Genomic DNA, 11,236 nt, shown 5'->3' with positions numbered 1-11,236 from the left:
GTGTATAAAAAAGTTTATTACTGAGCAATGCATTAAGTGCACAAGAGAAAGAAGTGCTTTCTCATTATGGTTTTAAGTAAATAATGAATGTTATATATATTACACATAAATATGTAAAAGGTAGCTAATTCGAGCGGCGATTTTAACAAACGAATTTAAAGATCTTTAAAATTATAATATTCAGGTCAGGAATTTTTAATTATTATTTTATTTCATCATATTGCTACGAAATTAGCCAAAACTCTTAACATGTAAATTCGTTTCTTCGATCAGAATTGATTTCGGCCAGAAAATCGTCACTAGCACACTTCTAGCCACTTCTTCTTCGATCATTCCAGCCAACTGCTCCTGATCCTATCGATAGTTTCCTGCAGTGCTGCCACCTGTGCTATCGCGCTGCCATCACTATTTTTTTTCTTTTTTTCGCACGGGTCCCACGGCCACACCTCCCACCCAACCGACCGAGGGGCGCTGCCGTGTATCGTACGGCTCGATTCGCGAGAAGATATAGACGCGATATAAAAAAAGAACAGGAACGAGGAAATGAATATAATGTGAAATAACTATGTTAGATATTAGTGTTAGTAGAATCTAATTATGTACTAAAAAAGTTAAAATGGTTTGCTTTAAGAGCGGCAGAGGGTCAAGATTACAGATAATAGGATAAAGTCTATTATAGTCAGAACATAATACTCTGTAAGGGTCATGCAACTCATAGTTAGATCTACAATGATTTAAGGTAAGTGGTATATAGTTTCTATTGAATCTACTTGGAAGCGATAAATTAAGCCGACTAATCAAGTCGGGACTCTCAACATCACCACGAATAAGCTTACAAATAAAGACTGTTTCAAGAATAGTTCTACGGTTAGCTAGGGACGGTGAATTAATTAAAAGTAGTCTACTGGAATAAGGAGGTAATATACGGTTTGCATCCCAATTTAGACGCCGCAAGGCAAAAAGTAATAATTTTTTTTGGACCGATTCAATGCGGTCCGAGTGGACTGCGTATTGTGGACTACAAACAGGTGATCCGTACTCAAGAATCGGACGGACTAATGAAATAAATAAGGTTTTAGTCATGTAAGGATCATTAAATTCCTTAGACCACCTTTTTATAAAACCAAGCACACCCCTGGCCTTATTGACAATAGTCGAAATATGGTCAGAAAATTTTAGTTTTGGGTCCAGAAGAACACCAAGATCATCAACTCGTGTTATTCTGTCCAAAGGGCACTCACTTAGCGTGAAAGTCGTGCGTATTGGGTTGACACGACAAAAGGTCATAACTTCACACTTGGAGCCATTTAAGTTTAATACGTTATCACGGCACCATATTTGAAAGCTGTCTAGATCGGATTGTAAGTCCAAATGGCGCTAAATGTCCTTGTACTGAAGGCATAATTTAACATCGTCTGCGTACATTAGTACACGCGAATGTTTTATATGGGACACCGGATGTGACACGGAGAATACAAGATAGAGAATTTTTAAAGAGGACTTTTTGCGTCCTGCCATTCAGATAGCTTGAAATCCAATTTAGAAGATCCACAGGGAAACCTATAAGATCAAGTTTTCTTATTAGAAGGTAATGATTAACAGAGTCAAATGCTTTACTAAAGTCGGTGTAGATGACATCTGTTTGAAGATTTTTTTTGAAACCCTGTATTACGAAGGAAGTTAGCTTCAAGAGGTTAGTTGGTTGTTGATCTGCGTTTCATAAAACCGTGCTGACACGGTGATATGATTGATCTACAAAGGTGCTGCACATGAGGAGTGATAACATTTTAAAAAGTTTTGGGATAGCTGACAATTTTGAGATTCCTCTGTAACTGCTTGCACCCAGTTTGCTACCTTTTTTATGAAGAGGAATTACAAAGGACTCCTTCCATATATGAGGGAACTGTGAAGATTCCAGAGATAAGGTAAACAGTTTCAGTAGAGGCTTGCACAAGGCTTCCGCACAGAATCTGAGCACACAGCCAGGGATTCCATCGGGACCTGGCGAGTAGACCGGTTTAACACGCTGAAGATCGTTAAGCAGTGAGCTTTCGTTGTTTACACTCTGCCATCCTGCTCATCATCGTTTGTCCCAGACGATAAGTCATCCTCATTGTTCTGAGCATACTTCCATAGCTTCGTGTTATCAGCACTCGTATAGTACTTCCGCTTCTGCGTCTTCTCCTTCTGCAATTCCCGTTCTGTCTCGTCCAAGTTGCGCTTGAGCAGTTTAAAGCGGCTATTCAGCTTATCCATTTGCTCCTTGTGCTTGTCGACATGTCTCCGTTCATCCTCGATTTTCATTGTAAGCTCCTTAATCTTCTTGTCCATCTTCTGATTGGCCTTTTGCTGCAGCCTCTCCTTGCCCTCATTCTTCAGCTGCTCTTCTAGGTTGGCGATCTTGGCCTCTAGCGTGGCGATTGTCCCCTTAACTTTAGTGCGCTGTGCTGTCTCGATTTCGGCAAGCTTAGCCTTCAGCTCCTTGTTTTGGCGTTCGAGCAGAGCGCGCCCGTTTTCGTTTATCTAAAAGTTCGATTTTTCGTTTGCCAACTCAGTGGTCAGCTGCGCCTTGCGGCTGCGATCCAGCAGCAGAGTTGTACTGTTTCTCCTCCAACTCCTCCTCAAGAGTGGCAATGCGGGCTTCCAATCAGCGCTTCTCGTCGATCATTAAGGAGCCCTTGTTGGCATTGTTGGCAATTTCATCGGCAAATTCGTCACGCTCCGTTTTCTTCAGTCAGCTGTAATACTTCTGCCTCCATGGCCTTGACCTTGCGCTAGTTAACATACCCCCCTCTCGGTCTACGCAGTACTGCAAAGAGAGACAACACCGACCCAACAACAAGGGACTGAGAGCCGAGCGAAAGTTCAACGAAGATTGCCAAGTCGAACTCGGACGAAGACGCATTTCGGAGAAGCATATGTCGGGAAGTTAACTGTTTCGGGGTCCTCTGTTGACGCGCTCCGCCCGCGAGTCGTACACTTCATCGGTTGCGACATATTCACGCGTCTGCTTTCTCAGAGTTTTCAAACATAAGTGACTCGTGTACATTTCAACATCGCTCTATCTCGCTTGATACATGCTGGTCCGAACTCACCACAGGACCAGCATTTGTCTCACTCTAACGCATCGTCGAACCGAGGCTATGTAGAACAGAGCAAAATCCGTTAAACTCGCATAACGGAACACAGCGAACAGAGATCAAAAAGAAACGAAGACAAGAACAGCTCGATACGAATTTTATTTATTAGAGATGACATGTTTATTAGAGATGGAACATAGAAAATAAAAATAAGACTAATAATGATGCGACACGGCCTTCCTGACCAGCACACGTCCTCGTGTGTAATATAAGTTTTGAAATTAAACAAGCTTAATCTAGAAAGATAACATTAAACGTAATTCAGAGTATTAGTAAAGGTTCTCTTTTTTTTTTTAATTTTATTTTTTTTGTTATCGACCTACTCGAGTGACAGAAGTACCAAGAAGATCGTTTGTTATTATTAGCAACACACTAGGACAATTCAACCCGCCACGCCGCCAGTCACAAGACATCAAATAAGTCAACACAGTAACACGTGTACCTACTAGCACTGGCAACTTGGCGACGTTGCATGTGTCCCCAATCTCGCATTGAAATCCATCAATGCCTCTCATTCACTTGAGTCTTCAAGCAACTCAGTAACTTTTCGCTCACATTGGCATCCACCAACGGATTTCTAACGTCTAAACGCGTCAATCAGAACTATAATATATTCCTTTTGATCCCTATTGCCGCTTAATTTTCCCGTAATATCTATATGGATCGTGTGCCATGGAATTTCTACTTTTGGTATGGGGTGGAGTTCGATTGGCAATTTTCCTGACGGAGGCTTAGTTAACTTACACGTAATGCAATTATCAACGAACTTACGAACATATTTGGCCATGTTCTCAAACCAGTAAAATTCGTACATTTTGTCTAAAGTCTTTTCCCACCCAAGATGTACAACTGCTTCATGGACATGGTTCACTACTGACCATCTGAATGATCTGGGGACAACTGGCAGGCAACGAGTTTTACCGTTCCTTTGAATTTTGCGAAAAAGCATTTTCGAGCGTAATTCATAACTTTTTGCCAAGCTCTCACCCAATTCATTGTTCTGTATTTTAACAACAATCGTGGAAATCTCTGAATCCTTTTGTTGTTCTGCAAGTAACCAGTTGTCCGTTATTTTGGCCAATAGAACATGTTTTTCTTCCTCACCAGTAATAACCCGAGCAGTTGGCAGTGGATTGCGTGACAAGAAATCAACATGTGCCATTTTGGCACCAGGTCTATATTCTATGTCAAAGTCGAAGGACTGCATGTATGCCCACCAACGGTGTACTCTCGGCGTTAGTTCAGTCTTGTTGCGAGTAGCTTTTAGGGAATTACAGTCTGTAAAAACAACAAATCGTCGCCCATGTAAATAGTGACGAAAGTGTCTCATGGAGTTATACACAGCTAAAGTTTCAAGCTCGTACGAATGATATCGAGATTCCGTCAAGGATGTTTGTTTGCTGTAATACTCAACTACACGACGTTTATTATCTATTTTGTGGAGTAGAATTGCTCCGTAGCCATCCATACTGGCATCTGTATGCAGTTCAATGGGATGCCGAGGATCGAAGATAACAAGGACGGGCTCATCTGTAAGCAATTTAGTGACTTTTTGACGAATTGGTTCGTGTTCAAGTTTCCATTCAAATATTTTGTTTTTGCAGGTCAGTCTATATAAGGGTTTCATGATTTCTGAAAACTTTGGCACAAACTGCCTAAAATAAGAGGCTAGGCCAATAAATTGTCTTACTTGGGTAACAGACTGCGGAGGCGGTAAAGCGACTAATGCTTTTATCTTAGATGGATTTGGTCTTATTTCGCCCTCTTTTACCACAAACCCCAGATATTCAACGCAAGATTTCAGGAATGAACATTTTCCGATATTAAAAGAAAACGGAACACAGCGAACAGAGATCAAAAAGAAACGAAGACAAGAACAGCTCGATACGAATTTTATTTATTAGAGATGACATGTTTATTAGAGATGGAACATAGAAAATAAAAATAAGACTAATAATGATGCGACACATACAACTTTTGTAATAAAGAGATTCATTCTCATTTCATACCCCAAACTGCTCATTTGTTTTTTTGGAAGCTTTCCTCCCTCGGCCACAGGATTGTAAATCGCTCGGTTTTACTGGTGAAGCTTGAAGTAGATGGTCGAACGATTCCTTCTTTTAACCAGTGATCGACTTGTTTTTTAACGTCGTCGGCTTCAACTGGAGGATGTCGACATGGTTGATAACGAAACGGCTTAATCTTCTCATCCGGCACAACTCTTAGCTGAACAGGACTCTGCCAGCATCGAAGTTGGATGATATTCGTCTATCAGCTTCCGTATCATAGGTGCACACTCAGGACAAGCTGACAACGACGAAAACGTAAACCCGTTTGCATCCAGTGTAAATTGAAACTTCGATAGAAAATCGTATCTGAAATGGAGGGGGCGGAAAATTGCCGTGGTTGTAGTTGCTGCGGCTGCTGCTGATTCTCCCTGAAATGAAACACTCGGGATCGACTTCACGAAAATTCCGTACTTTATTCGCGCACTTGTAACTTAAGACTCCCTTAACACTAACAGTGGAAATACCGCGGGACCGCGGAGAGGTGAATACCTTGCGGAAAGGGAGGAGAGCGAGAGGAGAGGAGGAGAGCGCGAGCAGCGGTGCTTGCGAGCCGTGGAGGAGCTTTGAGTGCAAGCATTGGCCGCTTACACTGCCGCTCAACTGTTTGCGCCCTTCCGGCGTGAACATTCTCCCCCCCCCTTGCGTAGGCAAAGGTATCCCTGGCCGGCTAGACAGCAGGATCGGCCTCTTCATTTCGTGCACGTTCCAGAAACGGTCCATCCGAACACCGTGTTCTGCGCGACGGGCAACCCATCCTCAATTTTTAGGAACCCCGGTTGGATCAAATTGGCATATACATCTGATCCCAACACGAGGGAGATGGAGGCCGGCCGGTGGAAGCGCTCGTCCGCGAGACGAACACCGTCAAACTTGGCCCTGGCGGCGTCGCTCAGAGCTCGGATGGGTGTCCGGATCCTTAGGCTGGGTTCGATCTTCAGGACGACGTTGAGTCGGAAGGTGCTTGTTCGGGACCGGAGTGTCACCGAGCAGACCTCGTTGCCTCCCAGCCGAGTGATGGGCAGCCGGAACGCAGACGCTAACGACCGGTCGATGCTGCTCACTGGCATGCATGGGTCGATCATGGCCCCGGTCTCGAAGGTCTTCGAGCCCGTGTCCAGCACGACGATGGCTGTAGGCAGTATGGGGACAGCCTTCTGCTGCTGCTGACGCGGGCGATTGTTGGCGACTGGGGCTGGTGGCGGAGTGCGGGAAATCCGGACCGGACGAGGTGCAGCGGGATGGCGCTCTCTGCGCGTCGGAGCTGGTAGCGCTGCCGGGGACGGAGCGGGAAGGACCTCGTGCATGTGGAGTAGAGTGTGGTGGTCTCCTCCACACTTCTTGCATCCCTCTTGGCTTCGGCAGTCTCCTCCTGAGTGCTGATGGGCGAGGCAGTTCGAGCAGTACTTATTAATAAGTACCGCCCGAAGGCGCTTTTCAGCGCTCAGTTTGTGGAACCTCTTGCACTTCCGAAGAGGATGGATTCCAGAGCAGACTCGGCAGCGGTAGGATTTAATACCTCGAGTACGTCTGCTTTCCAACGACTGGGTGGCACGAGGTCGAGGAGCCATTATTGGAGGAAGTGAGTAAGTCTGCCAATAAAGGAAATGAAGAAGCTTAGTATGAGCCGACTACTATTTTGACCCCGGAATGGGGGAAATGCCCTAATCCCTAGGAACGTAGGACTCTTTGTCCTCCATCGGTAGCAGAATAACTTTGTGGACAGGGCGTTTTATGGTGCCGCGAGACGTACGGATCTCGACGACTCGAATGCGCTCGTCGGCTCCTGGAAAGGCAGAAACGATTCTGCCGAGCCGCCATTCGTTCGGTGGTAGATTGTCCTCCTTGACAACTACCATATCGTCGGCTTGGAGATTCCTGGTCGGAAATTGCCATTTGCTTCGTTTATGGAGTTCCTTAAGATACTCCTCTTTCCACCGTGCACTAAACTGCTGATGTTGTGCCTTTTTTTTCTTGCGGCGTGCAGCGGATTGTAGGACTGGACCAGCATGAAGGATATCATTTAAGCTGGTCCCATTTGCCGACGGACTTGAAGCGTTGAATACACCGCGAAGCTTTGTAGTGGTGCTTTCGGGCTTAACTACCGCGTGATGAGGAAGATGATACGAGGGAGAATTGTGAGTCGGCGGAACTTCTTTCATATGACCCAGATCCAGGTACTCCTGGATCACGCTGTCATATTGCTCTTTTAATGGAAAGCCTCTTTTTAAACGATTTTCGTTTCTAAGAAACTGAGCTAGCGCAATGGACCTTGAATATCCTAAATCGGATCCGGTATTCTCGGGATCCCGGAACGGGAGCGTCACCACGTATCTCCCGCTTGCGTCTTTTGTCGTTGTTTGGAGGAAGTTCCTTTCACAATAAGAGTCCGACTCTTTTACCATCTTTACTGGTAGATCCTCCACCTCCCAGAACTTGCTGAGAAGCGTGTCGAGCGAATCAGGGTCGCCTATTTCGTGCACTTGGGTCGTGAAGGATGCGACCCGTTTCGGCTTGCCCTTGGAAATCGGCCCCGTTAGCACCCACCCGAAAATAGTTTCTTGGCCCAGGAGCGAGCCGCAAATATTTTGTCGGGTGCCATCCATCATTATGGATGGTAGAATGTCAGCCCCGATCAATACATCAATTTGAGAGCTCTCAAAAAAGGTAGGATCTGCCCAGCGGAGTGCGGGCAGGTCCTTCAAAGAATTCCGAGGGATCGGATAGGAGGGCAGTTTGCCTGAGAGCTCCGGAAGGACGTACGCTTCAGTGTCTAACTGTAGACCTGGCTTAGTAGGAGAGCGAATCCCGAAGTGACACAGCTTCGAGGATTTCGCGGAGACCGAAAGATTTAACCCGGAGACTTGGGTCTGGGTGTTGCGGAATGGCAACTTGATGAGGTTGAACAGGCGTTCTGAAATGAACGTCGCCTCGGATCCCGAGTCGATTAAGGCTCGGGCTCGGTAGTTCGTCCCCAAATGGCACACGTCAATCATCGCTGTGCTCAGTAGGACGGCTGAAGTGCCGGACGCGAAAAAAGTTTGCACCGCTGAGGTGCTTGCCGATGCATTTCTGCTAGAGGGTCTCGGAAGTTGCTGTGTAGGGGGCGAGGTTGAGGAACTCGCATTTTCGGAATTTGGGGGGCTGCGATGCAGCAGCGTATGGTGCCTGCCCTTACATGTAAAGCAGCTGTGCATGCTTGTGCAGTCACGTAGCTGATGACCTCTGGCAAAACAATTCAGACATAGCTGCTTCTTTTTTATATATCCGGAGCGCGAGTCAACAGACATTTGAAGAAAACGCGGGCACAATCGTACCGGATGGTTCTCCTTAGAACATAAGTCACACCCTTTCTGTTTGGTGCTGACCTTTGTCTCGAAGGATTGAAGCCTTTTTGGAACCGCCTGAGTCGGTTTCATATCTTCGATGGCTTCCAATGTCCGATACCTTTCGCTCAGGAAGGCATTCATTTCTTCCCAAGCTGGGATCTCGGATTTGGTAGTTAGCGACTGTTCCCATAAGGACAGGGTCTGCTTGGGCAGTTTGCTCGCGCAAAGGAAAACCAAGAGACAATCCCAGTTTTCTGTGGATACCTGGGAATGCGCTAGTGCTGTTAAACACCCCTGAATCGTGGATTGTAGCTCTTTTAAAGCAGATTCTTGCGAAATTGAACTCAAGTTAAAAAGAAGCTTGAGCTGGCTGTTGACTAAAAGTCGCTTATTTGGAACCGATCTCGCAGCGCCTCCCACGCCGAAGCAAAACCATCATTCGTGAGAGGAGATTTCGCCACGATGGCTTTTGCTTCGCCACTTGTTTTCGTGAGGAGATGGAATAGCTTCTCGACCGGAGTCAGCCTGGGGTTGTTTACGTAAATTGCCGTGAATAGGTCCCGGAAAGTGGGCCATCGGAGGTAGTCGCCATCGAAGACTTCCGTGTCGCATGGAGGTAAGCGACAGCCGGACGAAATTAGCGGCTGAGAGGGTGCTTGTGCGACTTGAGGCGTTGCTCTGTCGATTGTTTCGCCAATTTGTGCTGCACATGACTCGTATACTGAGTAGCAGTAGTCATATTTGGCCTGGAGAATAGGCACTGTGTCGAGCGATCCTTCTTGGGCCATTAGGTCAGAGCATGTTTCGTACTCTCTTTCCACTTTGTCCCATAAGGCTCGCACCTGTTGCAGACGGACTTGTAACGTGTGTAGGGACGGAGAGGCTTGATCTGGCGTGTTGATCTTCGCTTCGAAAAGGCTTACGCGATCGCTGACGGCGATGAATTTATGCAACGCTGCGTTTGCGGGCGTCGGCTGCTCAGAGGATGCCATTCTCTTTGTGGTAGAGCGTGTGACGCGGAGGAAATCAATCCCGACAGCGGAGGGACTCTCGGATTTTCTCGATAGAGAAGACTCACTAGACGCTCGCGTCACTGGTCGGGAAATGACCAACCTAGGAGTTGTCTTCGAACTGGTCGATGGCACAACCTTTGGTTTCGGAGTGGGAGTCGCGGTTTTGACCCTGGGACTAACGGACTTGGGTGCTGGCCTACCGCGAGTGGATAGCTGAGATTGCGGGTTGAACTTTTGTTCTTTTCCAGGTGCGGGTGTCTTTTTCTTGTCTCCCTCTAGGGGCATGCTCAGCTATGCCCTAGGAGAAGGAAGTCAAGAAGGCCTGCACGCCGCAAAAAATGTGGAATTGAAAAGGAACCAGACCCAGAGGGCATCCAAATCTGGATGGACAAAGGATCCCGTCGGAATTCGGGAGAAAGTTGCAATTGGGATCTGGAGATTGGAGCACGAAGGAAAAAAAAATACCAATTTTTGTGAAATAAGGCCCCAATAGATCTTAAATCAACTGGAAAAAAACTTAAATGAAGTACAATATAGCTAAAATTCAGTTTATTGCAATTTCTGAAAAAATAGCTAAAAAAAAATAGCTACCAGCTGGAGTCTGGATAATAGCCAAGGATTTATAAAAATCGCTACCGACTGGAAATTCCGAAAAAGAATAGCTAATATAGAAAATAGCTATAAACTTGAATTTATAAAAAAATAGCTACCGGATTTCATATAGCTAAAATTCAGTGTGAAAAAATAGCTAGGAGGATTCACAAAAAGCAACAGCTAGAGTGAAGTCCACAAGAAGATATAGCTATATTGGAGTCTAGAAAAAAAAAACAGTAGCTCAAATTTATAAAAAAGACTATAAATTGCAATTTCTGGAAAAAAGCTAAAAAATAGCTACCAGCTGGAGTCTGGATAATAGCCAAGGATTTATAAAAATCGCTACCGACTGGAAATCCCGAAAAAGAATAGCTAATATATAGAAAATAGCTATAAACTTGAATTTATAAAAAATAGCTACCGGATTTCATATAGCTAAAATTCAGTGTGAAAAAATAGCTAGGAGGATTCACAAAAAAGCAACAGCTAGAGTGAAGTCCACAAGCAGATGTAGCTATATTGGAGTCTAGAAAAAACAGTAGCTCAAATTTATAAAAAAGACTATAAATTGCAATTTCTGGAAAAATAGCTAAAAAATAGCTACCAGCTGGAGTCTGGATAATAGCCAAGGATTTATAAAAAATCGCTACCGACCGGAGATCCCGAAAAAGAATAGCTAATATATAGACAATAGCTATAAACTTGAATTTATAAAAATAGCTACCGGATTTAGGACCACAACGAAAAAATCGCGACAATTTTATTATTTTAATTTAGGAACCAGAAATAGGAGCCAGAAATAGCTTGTAAAAAAAATTATTATTTGGCTTAAATAATCGTTAAATAATCGGGTCAGTTTTTTTTTTTTATTTTAAATTTTGTATTTTATATTTCGATTGTAGGGTATTCTCTCATCGCTATGCGCCGGTTTTTGTCAGGGCAATAAAGAACAAAGAGGAGACGAAAGAACTTGCACTTGGCAAGTCTATGTAAGTCGCGACTGTGTGTATGTGAATATGTATGTATTATTTGGAGTTTAGACATAAAATTTGTTCTTAATATTATTTATTATATTATATAATATATTTATTTAT

General features: G+C 44.7%; 1 pseudogene; it reads right to left on the bottom strand.

Annotated features, from left to right (window-relative positions):
• Positions 1-1,991: 1,991 nt before the first annotated feature.
• Positions 1,992-2,997, bottom strand: LOC6733084 (annotated as a pseudogene).
• Positions 2,998-11,236: the final 8,239 nt, after the last annotated feature.

Source organism: Drosophila simulans, chromosome 2L (genome assembly GCF_016746395.2).
Source record: "Drosophila simulans strain w501 chromosome 2L, Prin_Dsim_3.1, whole genome shotgun sequence".
Taxonomy (NCBI): Eukaryota; Metazoa; Arthropoda; class Insecta; order Diptera; family Drosophilidae; genus Drosophila; species Drosophila simulans.
Note: the sequence above shows the minus strand (reverse complement) of the source record. Positions and strands in the feature narration are given on the sequence as shown.